At 38.3% G+C, this 12,349-nt stretch overlaps 9 non-coding genes and 2 pseudogenes across 9 annotated transcripts; all 11 read left to right on the top strand.

Moving 5' to 3' along the window:
• The first annotated feature begins 1,228 nt into the window (after positions 1–1,228).
• Positions 1,229–1,337, top strand: LOC132150717 (5S ribosomal RNA; annotated as a pseudogene).
• An 890-nt stretch (positions 1,338–2,227) lies between these two features.
• On the top strand, positions 2,228–2,346 carry LOC132151083 (5S ribosomal RNA). Its single transcript, XR_009436246.1, has one exon. It is a non-coding gene; the product is annotated as a 5S ribosomal RNA (ribosomal RNA).
• A 2,039-nt stretch (positions 2,347–4,385) lies between these two features.
• On the top strand, positions 4,386–4,504 carry LOC132151067 (5S ribosomal RNA). Its single transcript, XR_009436231.1, has one exon. It is a non-coding gene; the product is annotated as a 5S ribosomal RNA (ribosomal RNA).
• Positions 4,505–4,966: 462 nt separating this feature from the next.
• Positions 4,967–5,085, top strand: LOC132150461 (5S ribosomal RNA). The gene has a single exon (XR_009435693.1). It is a non-coding gene; the product is annotated as a 5S ribosomal RNA (ribosomal RNA).
• An 84-nt stretch (positions 5,086–5,169) lies between these two features.
• Positions 5,170–5,288, top strand: LOC132149940 (5S ribosomal RNA). The gene has a single exon (XR_009435195.1). It is a non-coding gene; the product is annotated as a 5S ribosomal RNA (ribosomal RNA).
• Positions 5,289–6,561: 1,273 nt separating this feature from the next.
• Positions 6,562–6,670, top strand: LOC132150716 (5S ribosomal RNA; annotated as a pseudogene).
• A 1,044-nt stretch (positions 6,671–7,714) lies between these two features.
• On the top strand, positions 7,715–7,833 carry LOC132151082 (5S ribosomal RNA). The gene has a single exon (XR_009436245.1). It is a non-coding gene; the product is annotated as a 5S ribosomal RNA (ribosomal RNA).
• A 746-nt stretch (positions 7,834–8,579) lies between these two features.
• On the top strand, positions 8,580–8,698 carry LOC132151066 (5S ribosomal RNA). The gene has a single exon (XR_009436230.1). It is a non-coding gene; the product is annotated as a 5S ribosomal RNA (ribosomal RNA).
• Positions 8,699–9,162: 464 nt separating this feature from the next.
• LOC132150235 (5S ribosomal RNA) lies at positions 9,163–9,281 on the top strand. The gene has a single exon (XR_009435474.1). It is a non-coding gene; the product is annotated as a 5S ribosomal RNA (ribosomal RNA).
• A 1,047-nt stretch (positions 9,282–10,328) lies between these two features.
• On the top strand, positions 10,329–10,447 carry LOC132150809 (5S ribosomal RNA). Its single transcript, XR_009435990.1, has one exon. It is a non-coding gene; the product is annotated as a 5S ribosomal RNA (ribosomal RNA).
• Positions 10,448–11,491: 1,044 nt separating this feature from the next.
• On the top strand, positions 11,492–11,610 carry LOC132151081 (5S ribosomal RNA). Its single transcript, XR_009436244.1, has one exon. It is a non-coding gene; the product is annotated as a 5S ribosomal RNA (ribosomal RNA).
• The last annotated feature ends 739 nt before the right edge of the window (positions 11,611–12,349 follow it).

Genomic DNA, 12,349 nt, shown 5'->3' with positions numbered 1-12,349 from the left:
CCTGGTTAGTACTTTAGGAAATTTTCACTAATTATCCAATAATCTTGCAAAAAAAAAAAAAAAAAAAGAGTCAATGCCCGATCTCAGAATGTAAGCAGGTTTGGGCCAGGTTAGTACTTTTGGATTTTTTCAGTAATTATCTAATAGGCCTGGTTAGTACTTTTGGGAATACCAGGTGCTGTAAGCTTTTGGGTTTCCTTCCCTACTTATATAATGCAATGGCGATTATAGTGGCTGATCTTTAAATAGCCCTCTCTTTGCAGCCTCCTTCGCTTATGGCCATACCATGCTGGCTATGCCCAATCTCAACTGATCTCCAAATCTAAGCAGGTTTGGACCAGGTTAGTACTTTTGGATTTTTTCAGTAATTATCTAATAGGCCTGGTTAGTACTTTTGGAAATTTTCACTAATTGTCCAATAATCTTGCAAAAAAAAAAAAAAAAAGAGTCGATGCCCGATCTCAGAATGTAAGCAGGTTTGGGCCAGGTTAGTACTTTTTGATTTTTTCAATAATTATCTAATAGGCCTGGTTAGTACTTTTGGAAATTTTCACTTATTGTCCAATAATCTTGCAAAAAAAAGAAAAAAGAGTCAATGCCCGATCTCAGAATGTAAGCAGGTTTGGGCCAGGTTAGTACTTTTGGATTTTTTCAGTAATTATCTAATAGGCCTGGTTAGTACTTTTGGAAATTTTCACTAATTGTTAAATAATCTTGCAAAAAAAAAAAAAAGAGTCAATGCCCGACCTCAGAATGTTAGCAGGTTTGGGCCAGGTTAGTACTTTTGGATTTTTTCAGTAAATATCTAATAGGCCTGGTTAGTACTTTTGGAAAAATTCACTAATTGTCCAATAATCTTGTAAAAAAACAAAAAAGAGTCAATGCCCGATATCAGAATGTAAGCAGGTTTGGGCCAGGTTAGTACTTTTGGATTTTTTCAGTAATTATCTAATAGGCCTGGTTAGTACTTTAGGAAATTTTCACTAATTGTCCAATAATCTTGCAAATAAAAAAAAAAAAAAAAGAGTCAATGCCCGATCTCAGAATGTAAGCAGGTTTGGGCCAGGTTAGTACTTTTGGATTATTTCAGTAATTATCTAATAGGCCTGGTTAGTACTTTTGGGAATACCAGGTGCTGTAAGCTTTTGGGTTTCCTTCCCTACTTATATAATGCACTGGCGATTATAGTGGCTGATCTTTAAATAGCCCTCTCTTTGCAGCCTCCTTCGCTTACGGCCATTCCAAACTGGCTATGCCTGATCTCGGAAGCTAAGCAGGTTTGGGCCTGGTTAGTACTTGGATGGGAGACCGCCTGGGAATACCAGGTGCTGTAAGCTTTTGGGTTTCCTTCCCTACTTATATAAAGCACTGGCGATTATAGTGGCTGATCTTTAAATAGCCCTCTCTTTGCAGCCTCCTTCGCTTATGGCCATACCATCCTGGCTATGCCCGATCTCAACTGATCTCCAAATCTAAGCAGGTTTGGGCCAGGTTAGTACTTTTGGATTTTTTCAGTAATTATCTAATAGGCCTGGTTAGTACTTTTGGAAATGTTCACTAATTGTCCAATAATCTTGCAAAAAAAAAAAAAAGAGTCAATGCCCGATCTCAGAATGTAAGCAGGTTTGGGTCAGGTTAGTAATTTTGGAATTTTTCAATAATTATCTAATAGGCCTGGTTAGTACTTTAGGAAATTTTCACGAATTGTCCAATAATCTTGCAAAAAAAAAAAAAAAAGAGTCAATGCCCGATCTCAGAATGTAAGCAGGTTTGGGCCAGGTTAGTACTTTTGGATTTTTTCAGTAATTATCTAATAGGCCTGGTTAGTACTTTTGGAAATTTTCACTAATTGTCAAATAATCTTGCAAAAAAAAAAAAAAGTGTCAATGCCCGACCTCAGAATGTTAGCAGGTTTGGGCCAGGTTAGTACTTTTGGATTTTTTCAGTAAATATCTAATAGGCCTGGTTAGTACTTTTGGAAAAATTCACTAATTGTCCAATAATCTTGTAAAAAAACAAAAAAGAGTCAATGCCCGATCTCAGAATGTAAGCAGGTTTGGGCCAGGTTAGTACTTTTGGATTATTTCAGTAATTATCTAATAGGCCTGGTTAGTACTTTTGGGAATACCAGGTGCTGTAAGCTTTTGGGTTTCCTTCCCTACTTATATAATGCACTGGCGATTATAGTGGCTGATCTTTAAATAGCCCTCTCTTTGCAGCCTCCTTCGCTTACGGCCATTCCAACCTGGCTATGCCCGATCTCGTCTGATCTCGGAAGCTAAGCAGGTTTGGGCCTGGTTAGTACTTGGATGGGAGACCGCCTGGGAATACCAGGTGCTGTAAGCTTTTGGGTTTCCTTCCCTACTTATATAAAGCACTGGCGATTATAGTGGCTGATCTTTAAATAGCCCTCTCTTTGCAGCCTCCTTCGCTTATGGCCATTCCATCCTGGCTATGCCCGATCTCAACTGATCTCCAAATCTAAGCAGGTTTGGGCCAGGTTAGTACTTTTGGATTTTTTCAGTAATTATCTAATAGGCCTGGTTAGTACTTTTGGAAATGTTCACTAATTGTCCAATAATCTTGCAAAAAAAAAAAAAAAGAGTCAATGCCTGATCTCAGAATGTAAGCAGGTTTGGGCCAGGTTAGTACTTTTGGATTTTTTCAGTAATTATCTAATAGGCCTGGTTAGTACTTTTAGAAATTTTCACTTATTGTCCAATAATCTTGCAAAAAAAAAAAAAAAGAGTCAATGCCCGATCTCAGAATGTAAGCAGGTTTGGGCCAGGTTAGTACTTTTGGATTTTTTCAGTAATTATCTAATAGGCCTTGTTAGTACTTTTGGAAATTTTCACTAATTGTCCAATAATCTTGCAAAAATAAAAAAGAGTCAATGCCCGACCTCAGAATGTTAGCAGGTTTGGGCCAGGTTAGTTCTTTTGGATTTTTTCAGTAAATATCTAATAGGCCTGGTTAGTATTTTTGGAAAAATTCACTAATTGTCTAATAATCTTGTAAAAAAACAAAAAAGAGTCAATGCCCGATCTCAGAATGTAAGCAGGTTTGGGCCAGGTTAGTACTTTTGGATTTTTTCAGTAAATATCTAATAGGCCTGGTTAGTACTTTAGGAAATTTTCACTAATTGTCCAATAATCTTGCAAAAAAAAAAAAAAAGAGTCAATGCCCGATCTCAGAATGTAAGCAGGTTTGGGCCAGGTTAGTACTTTTGGATTTTTTCAGTAATTATCTAATAGGCCTGGTTAGTACTTTTAGAAATTTTCACTTATTGTCAAATAATCTTGCAAAAAAAAAAAAAAGAGTCAATGCCCGATCTCAGAATGTAAGCAGGTTTGGGCCAGGTTAGTAATTTTGGAATTTTTCAATAATTATCTAATAGGCCTGGTTAGTACTTTAGGAAATTTTCACGAGTTGTCCAATAATCTTGCAAAAAAAAAAAAAAAGAGTCAATGCCCGATCTCAGAATGTAAGCAGGTTTGGGCCAGGTTAGTACTTTTGGATTTTTTCGTAATTATCTAATAGGCCTGGTTAGTACTTTTGGAAATTTTCACTAATTGTCAAATAATCTTGCAAAAAAAAAAAAAAGTGTCAATGCCCGACCTCAGAATGTTAGCAGGTTTGGGCCAGGTTAGTACTTTTGGATTTTTTCAGTAAATATCTAATAGGCCTGGTTAGTACTTTAGGAAATTTTCACTAATTGTCCAATAATCTTGCAAAAAAAAAAAAAAGAGTCAATGCCCGATCTCAGAATGTAAGCAGGTTTGGGCCAGGTTAGTACTTTTGGATTTTTTCAGTAATTATCTAATAGGCCTGGTTAGTACTTTAGGAAATTTTCACTAATTGTCCAATAATCTTGCAAAAAAAAAAAAAAAAAAAAAGAGTCAATGCCCGATCTCAGAATGTAAGCAGGTTTGGGCCAGGTTAGTACTTTTGGATTTTTTCAGTAATTATCTAATAGCCTGGTTAGTACTTTTGGAAATTTTCACTAATTGTCCAATAATCTTGCAAAAAAAAAAAAAAGAGTCAATGCCCGACCTCAGAATGTTAGCAGGTTTGGGCCAGGTTAGTTCTTTTGGATTTTTTCAGTAAATATCTAATAGGCCTGGTTAGTACTTTTGGAAAAATTCACTAATTGTCTAATAATCTTGTAAAAAAACAAGAAAGAGTCAATGCCCGATCTCAGAATGTAAGCAGGTTTGGGCCAGGTTAGTACTTTTGGATTTTTTCAGTAATTATCTAATAGGCCTGGTTAGTACTTTTGGGAATACCAGGTGCTGAAAGCTTTTGGGTTTCCTTCCCTACTTATATAATGCACTGGCGATTATAGTGGCTGATCTTTAAATAGCCCTCTCTTTGCAGCCTCCTTCGCTTACGGCCATACCAACCTGGCTATGCCTGATCTCGTCTGATCTCGGAAGCTAAGCAGGTTTGGGCCTGGTTAGTACTTGGATGGGAGACCGCCTGGGAATACCAGGTGCTGTAAGCTTTTGGGTTTCCTTCCCTACTTATATAAAGCACTGGCGATTATAGTGGCTGATCTTTAAATAGCCCTCTCTTTGCAGCCTCCTTCGCTTATGGCCATACCATCCTGGCTATGCCAGATCTCAACTGATCTCCAAATGTAAGCAGGTTTGGGCCAGGTTAGTACTTTTGGATTTTTTCAGTAAATATCTAATAGGCCTGGTTAGTACTTTTGGAAAAATTCACTAATTGTCTAATAATCTTGTAAAAAAACAAAAAAGAGTCAATGCCCGATCTCAGAATGTAAGCAGGTTTGGGCCAGGTTAGTACTTTTGGATTTTTTCAGTAATTATCTAATAGGCCTGGTTAGTACTTTTGGGAATACCAGGTGCTGTAAGCTTTTGGGTTTCCTTCCCTACTTATATAATAATGCACTGGCGATTATAGTGGCTGATCTTTAAATAGCCCTCTCTTTGCAGCCTCCTTCGCTTACGGCCATACCAACCTGGCTATGCCTGATCTCGTCTGATCTCGGAAGCTAAGCAGGTTTGGGCCTGGTTAGTACTTGGATGGGAGACCGCCTGGGAATACCAGCTGCTGTAAGCTTTCGGGTTTCCTTCCCTACTTATATAAAGCACTGGCGATTATAGTGGCTGATCTTTAAATAGCCCTCTCTTTGCAGCCTCCTTTGCTTACGGCCATACCAACCTGGCTATGCCAGATCTCGTCTGATCTCGGAAGCTAAGCAGGTTTGGGCCTGGTTAGTACTTGGATGGGAGACCGCCTGGGAATACCAGGTGCTGTAAGCTTTTGGGTTTCCTTCCCTACTTATATAAAGCACTGGCGATTATAGTGGCTGATCTTTAAATAGCCCTCTCTTTGCAGCCTCCTTCGCTTATGGCCATACCATCCTGTCTATGCCCGATCTCAACTGATCTCCAAATCTGAGCAGGTTTGGGCCAGGTTAGTACTTTTGGATTTTTTCAGTAATTATCTAATAGGCCTGGTTAGTACTTTAGGAAATTTTCACTAATTATCCAATAATCTTGCAAAAAAAAAAAAAAAAAGAGTCAATGCCCGATCTCAGAATGTAAGCAGGTTTGGGCCAGGTTAGTACTTTTGGATTTTTTCAGTAATTATCTAATAGGCCTGGTTAGTACTTTTGGGAATACCAGGTGCTGTAAGCTTTTGGGTTTCCTTCCCTACTTATATAATGCACTTGCGATTATAGTGGCTGATCTTTAAATAGCCCTCTCTTTGCAGCCTCCTTCGCTTATGGCCATACCATGCTGGCTATGCCCGATCTCAACTGATCTCCAAATCTAAGCAGGTTTGGACCAGGTTAGTACTTTTGGATTTTTTCAGTAATTATCTAATAGGCCTGGTTAGTACTTTTGGAAATTTTCACTAATTGTCCAATAATCTTGCAAAAAAAAGAAAAAAGAGTCAATGCCCGATCTCAGAATGTAAGCAGGTTTGGGCCAGGTTAGTACTTTTGGATTTTTTCAGTAATTATCTAATAGGCCTGGTTAGTACTTTTGGAAATTTTCACTAATTGTTAAATAATCTTGCAAAAAAAAAAAAAAGAGTCAATGCCCGACCTCAGAATGTTAGCAGGTTTGGGCCAGGTTAGTACTTTTGGATTTTTTCAGTAAATATCTAATAGGCCTGGTTAGTACTTTTGGAAAAATTCACTAATTGTCCAATAATCTTGTAAAAAAACAAAAAAGAGTCAATGCCCGATATCAGAATGTAAGCAGGTTTGGGCCAGGTTAGTACTTTTGGATTTTTTCAGTAATTATCCAATAGGCCTGGTTAGTAGTTTAGGAAATTTTCACTAATTGTCCAATAATCTTGCAAATAAAAAAAAAAAAAAAAGAGTCAATGCCCGATCTCAGAATGTAAGCAGGTTTGGGCCAGGTTAGTACTTTTGGATTATTTCAGTAATTATCTAATAGGCCTGGTTAGTACTTTTGGGAATACCAGGTGCTGTAAGCTTTTGGGTTTCCTTCCCTACTTATATAATGCACTGGCGATTATAGTGGCTGATCTTTAAATAGCCCTCTCTTTGCAGCCTCCTTCGCTTACGGCCATTCCAAACTGGCTATGCCTGATCTCGGAAGCTAAGCAGGTTTGGGCCTGGTTAGTACTTGGATGGGAGACCGCCTGGGAATACCAGGTGCTGTAAGCTTTTGGGTTTCCTACCCTACTTATATAAAGCACTGGCGATTATAGTGGCTGATCTTTAAATAGCCCTCTCTTTGCAGCCTCCTTCGCTTATGGCCATACCATCCTGGCTATGCCCGATCTCAACTGATCTCCAAATCTAAGCAGGTTTGGGCCAGGTTAGTACTTTTGGATTTTTTCAGTAATTATGTAATAGGCCTGGTTAGTACTTTTGGAAATGTTCACTAATTGTCCAATAATCTTCCAAAAAAAAAAAAAAAAGAGTCAATGCCCGATCTCAGAATGTAAGCAGGTTTGGGTCAGGTTAGAAATTTTGGAATTTTTCAATAATTATCTAATAGGCCTGGTTAGTACTTTAGGAAATTTTCACGAATTGTCCAATAATCTTGCAAAAAAAAAAAAAAAAAAGAGTCAATGCCCGATCTCAGAATGTAAGCAGGTTTGGGCCAGGTTAGTACTTTTGGATTTTTTCAGTAATTATCTAATAGGCCTGGTTAGTACTTTTGGAAATTTTCACTAATTGTCAAATAATCTTGCAAAAAAAAAAAAAAGTGTCAATGCCCGACCTCAGAATGTTAGCAGGTTTGGGCCAGGTTAGTACTTTTGGATTTTTTCAGTAAATATCTAATAGGCCTGGTTAGTACTTTTGGAAAAATTCACTAATTGTCCAATAATCTTGTAAAAAAACAAAAAAGAGTCAATGCCCGATCTCAGAATGTAAGCAGGTTTGGGCCAGGTTAGTACTTTTGGATTTTTTCAGTAATTATCTAATAGGCCTGGTTAGTACTTTAGGAAATTTTCACTAATTGTCCAATAATCTTGCAAATAAAAAAGTAAAAAAAAAGAGTCAATGCCCGATCTCAGAATGTAAGCAGGTTTGGGCCAGGTTAGTACTTTTGGATTATTTCAGTAATTATCTAATAGGCCTGGTTAGTACTTTTGGGAATACCAGGTGCTGTAAGCTTTTGGGTTTCCTTCCCTACTTATATAATGCACTGGCGATTATAGTGGCTGATCTTTAAATAGCCCTCTCTTTGCAGCCTCCTTCGCTTACGGCCATTCCAACCTGGCTATGCCCGATCTCGTCTGATCTCGGAAGCTAAGCAGGTTTGGGCCTGGTTAGTACTTGGATGGGAGACCGCCTGGGAATACCAGGTGCTGTAAGCTTTTGGGTTTCCTTCCCTACTTATATAAAGCACTGGCGATTATAGTGGCTGATCTTTAAATAGCCCTCTCTTTGCAGCCTCCTTCGCTTATGGCCATACCATCCTGGCTATGCCCGATCTCAACTGATCTCCAAATCTAAGCAGGTTTGGGCCAGGTTAGTACTTTTGGATTTTTTCAGTAATTATCTAATAGGCCTGGTTAGTACTTTTGGAAATGTTCACTAATTGTCCAATAATCTTGCAAAAAAAAAAAAAAAGAGTCAATGCCTGATCTCAGAATGTAAGCAGGTTTGGGTCAGGTTAGTAATTTTGGAATTTTTCAATAATTATCTAATAGGCCTGGTTAGTACTTTAGGAAATTTTCACGAATTGTCCAATAATCTTGCAAAAAAAAAAAAAAGAGTCAATGCCCGATCTCAGAATGTAAGCAGGTTTGGGCCAGGTTAGTACTTTTGGATTTTTTCAGTAATTATCTAATAGGCCTGGTTAGTACTTTTAGAAATTTTCACTTATTGTCCAATAATCTTGTAAAAAAACAAAAAAGAGTCAATGCCCGATCTCAGAATGTAAGCAGGTTTGGGCCAGGTTAGTACTTTTGGATTTTTTCAGTAATTATCTAATAGGCCTGGTTAGTACTTTTGGGAATACCAGGTGCTGTAAGCTTTTGGGTTTCCTTCCCTACTTACATAATGCACTGGCGATTATAGTGGCTGATCTTTAAATAGCCCTCTCTTTGCAGCCTCCTTCGCTTACGGCCATACCAACCTGGCTATGCCTGATCTCGTCTGATCTCGGAAGCTAAGCAGGTTTGGGCCTGGTTAGTACTTGGATGGGAGACCGCCTGGGAATACCAGGTGCTGTAAGCTTTTGGGTTTCCTTCCCTACTTATATAAAGCACTGGCGATTATAGTGGCTGATCTTTAAATAGCCCTCTCTTTGCAGCCTCCTTCGCTTATGGCCATACCATCCTGGCTATGCCAGATCTCAACTGATCTCCAAATGTAAGCAGGTTTGGGCCAGGTTAGTACTTTTGGATTTTTTTCAGTAAATATCTAATAGGCCTGGTTAGTACTTTTGGAAAAATTCACTAATTGTCTAATAATCTTGTAAAAAAAACAAAAAAGAGTCAATGCCCGATCTCAGAATGTAAGCAGGTTTGGGCCAGGTTAGTACTTTTGGATTTTTTCAGTAATTATCTAATAGGCCTGGTTAGTACTTTTGGGAATACCAGGTGCTGTAAGCTTTTGGGTTTCCTTCCCTACTTATATAATAATGCACTGGCGATTATAGTGGCTGATCTTTAAATAGCCCTCTCTTTGCACCCTCCTTCGCTTACGGCCATACCAACCTGGCTATGCCCGATCTCGTCTGATCTCGGAAGCTAAGCAGGTTTGGGCCTGGTTAGTACTTGGATGGGAGACCGCCTGGGAATACCAGCTGCTGTAAGCTTTCGGGTTTCCTTCCCTACTTATATAAAGCACTGGCGATTATAGTGGCTGATCTTTAAATAGCCCTCTCTTTGCAGCCTCCTTCGCTTATGGCCATACCATCCTGGCTATGCCAGATCTCAACTGATCTCCAAATGTAAGTAGGTTTGGGCCAGGTTAGTACTTTTGGATTTTTTTCAGTAAATATCTAATAGGCCTGGTTAGTACTTTTGGAAAAATTCACTAATTGTCTAATAATCTTGTAAAAAAACAAAAAAGAGTCAATGCCCGATCTCAGAATGTAAGCAGGTTTGGGCCAGGTTAGTACTTTTGGATTTTTTCAGTAATTATCTAATAGGCCTGGTTAGTACTTTTGGAAATTTTCACTAATTGTCCAATAATCTTGCAAAAAAAAAAAAAAAAAAAAGAGTCGATGCCCGATCTCAGGATGTAAGCAGGTTTGGGCCAGGTTAGTACTTTTTGATTTTTTCAATAATTATCTAATAGGCCTGGTTAGTACTTTAGGAAATTTTCACTAATTGTCCAATAATCTTGCAAAAAAAAAAAAAAAAAAAAGAGTCAATGCCCGATCTCAGAATGTAAGCAGGTTTGGGCCAGGTTAGTACTTTTGGATTTTTTCAGTAATTATCTAATAGGCCTGGTTAGTACTTTTGGAAATTTTCGCTTATTGTCCAATAATCTTGCAAAAAAAAGAAAAAAGAGTCAATGCCCGATCTCAGAATGTAAGCAGGTTTGGGCCAGGTTAGTACTTTTGGATTTTTTCAGTAAATATCTAATAGGCCTGGTTAGTACTTTTGGAAAAATTCACTAATTGTCCAATAATCTTGTAAAAAAATAAAAAAAAGAGTCAATGCACGATCTCAGAATGTAAGCAGGTTTGGGCCAGGTTAGTACTTTTGGATTTTTTCAGTAATTATATAATAGGCCAGGTTAGTAATTTTGGGAATACCAGGTGCTGTAAGCTTTTGGGTTTCCTTCCCTACTTATATAATGCACTGGCGATTATAGTGGCTGATCTTTAAATAGCCCTCTATTTGCAGCCTCCTTCGCTTACGGCCATACCAACCTGGCTATGCCCGATCTCGTCTGATCTCGGAAGCTAAGCAGGTTTGGGCCTGGTTAGTACTTGGATGGGAGACCGCCTGGGAATACCAGGTGCTGTAAGCTTTTGGGTTTCCTACCCTACTTATATAAAGCACTGGCGATTATAGTGGCTGATCTTTAAATAGCCCTCTCTTTGCAGCCTCCTTCGCTTATGGCCATACCATCCTGGCTATGCCCGATCTCAACTGATCTCCAAATCTAAGCAGGTTTGGGCCAGGTTAGTACTTTTGGATTTTTTCAGTAATTATGTAATAGGCCTGGTTAGTACTTTTGGAAATGTTCACTAATTGTCCAATAATCTTCCAAAAAAAAAAAAAAAAGAGTCAATGCCCGATCTCAGAATGTAAGCAGGTTTGGGTCAGGTTAGTAATTTTGGAATTTTTCAATAATTATCTAATAGGCCTGGTTAGTACTTTAGGAAATTTTCACGAATTGTCCAATAATCTTGCAAAAAAAAAAAAAAAAAAGAGTCAATGCCCGATCTCAGAATGTAAGCAGGTTTGGGCCAGGTTAGTACTTTTGGATTTTTTCAGTAATTATCTAATAGGCCTGGTTAGTACTTTTGGAAATTTTCACTAATTGTCAAATAATCTTGCAAAAAAAAAAAAAAGTGTCAATGCCCGACCTCAGAATGTTAGCAGGTTTGGGCCAGGTTAGTACTTTTGGATTTTTTCAGTAAATATCTAATAGGCCTGGTTAGTACTTTTGGAAAAATTCACTAATTGTCCAATAATCTTGTAAAAAAACAAAAAAGAGTCAATGCCCGATCTCAGAATGTAAGCAGGTTTGGGCCAGGTTAGTACTTTTGGATTTTTTCAGTAATTATCTAATAGGCCTGGTTAGTACTTTAGGAAATTTTCACTAATTGTCCAATAATCTTGCAAATAAAAAAGTAAAAAAAAAGAGTCAATGCCCGATCTCAGAATGTAAGCAGGTTTGGGCCAGGTTAGTACTTTTGGATTATTTCAGTAATTATCTAATAGGCCTGGTTAGTACTTTTGGGAATACCAGGTGCTGTAAGCTTTTGGGTTTCCTTCCCTACTTATATAATGCACTGGCGATTATAGTGGCTGATCTTTAAATAGCCCTCTCTTTGCAGCCTCCTTCGCTTACGGCCATTCCAACCTGGCTATGCCCGATCTCGTCTGATCTCGGAAGCTAAGCAGGTTTGGGCCTGGTTAGTACTTGGATGGGAGACCGCCTGGGAATACCAGGTGCTGTAAGCTTTTGGGTTTCCTTCCCTACTTATATAAAGCACTGGCGATTATAGTGGCTGATCTTTAAATAGCCCTCTCTTTGCAGCCTCCTTCGCTTATGGCCATACCATCCTGGCTATGCCCGATCTCAACTGATCTCCAAATCTAAGCAGGTTTGGGCCAGGTTAGTACTTTTGGATTTTTTCAGTAATTATCTAATAGGCCTGGTTAGTACTTTTGGAAATGTTCACTAATTGTCCAATAATCTTGCAAAAAAAAAAAAAAGAGTCAATGCCTGATCTCAGAATGTAAGCAGGTTTGGGTCAGGTTAGTAATTTTGGAATTTTTCAATAATTATCTAATAGGCCTGGTTAGTACTTTAGGAAATTTTCACGAATTGTCCAATAATCTTGCAAAAAAAAAAAAAAGAGTCAATGCCCGATCTCAGAATGTAAGCAGGTTTGGGCCAGGTTAGTACTTTTGGATTTTTTCAGTAATTATCTAATAGGCCTGGTTAGTACTTTTAGAAATTTTCACTTATTGTCCAATAATCTTGTAAAAAAACAAAAAAGAGTCAATGCCCGATCTCAGAATGTAAGCAGGTTTGGGCCAGGTTAGTACTTTTGGATTTTTTCAGTAATTATCTAATAGGCCTGGTTAGTACTTTTGGGAATACCAGGTGCTGTAAGCTTTTGGGTTTCCTTCCCTACTTACATAATGCACTGGCGATTATAGTGGCTGATCTTTAAATAGCCCTCTCTTTGCAGCC

Source organism: Carassius carassius, chromosome 9 (genome assembly GCF_963082965.1).
Source record: "Carassius carassius chromosome 9, fCarCar2.1, whole genome shotgun sequence".
In the NCBI taxonomy this organism is placed as follows: Eukaryota; Metazoa; Chordata; class Actinopteri; order Cypriniformes; family Cyprinidae; genus Carassius; species Carassius carassius.
Note: the sequence above shows the minus strand (reverse complement) of the source record. Positions and strands in the feature narration are given on the sequence as shown.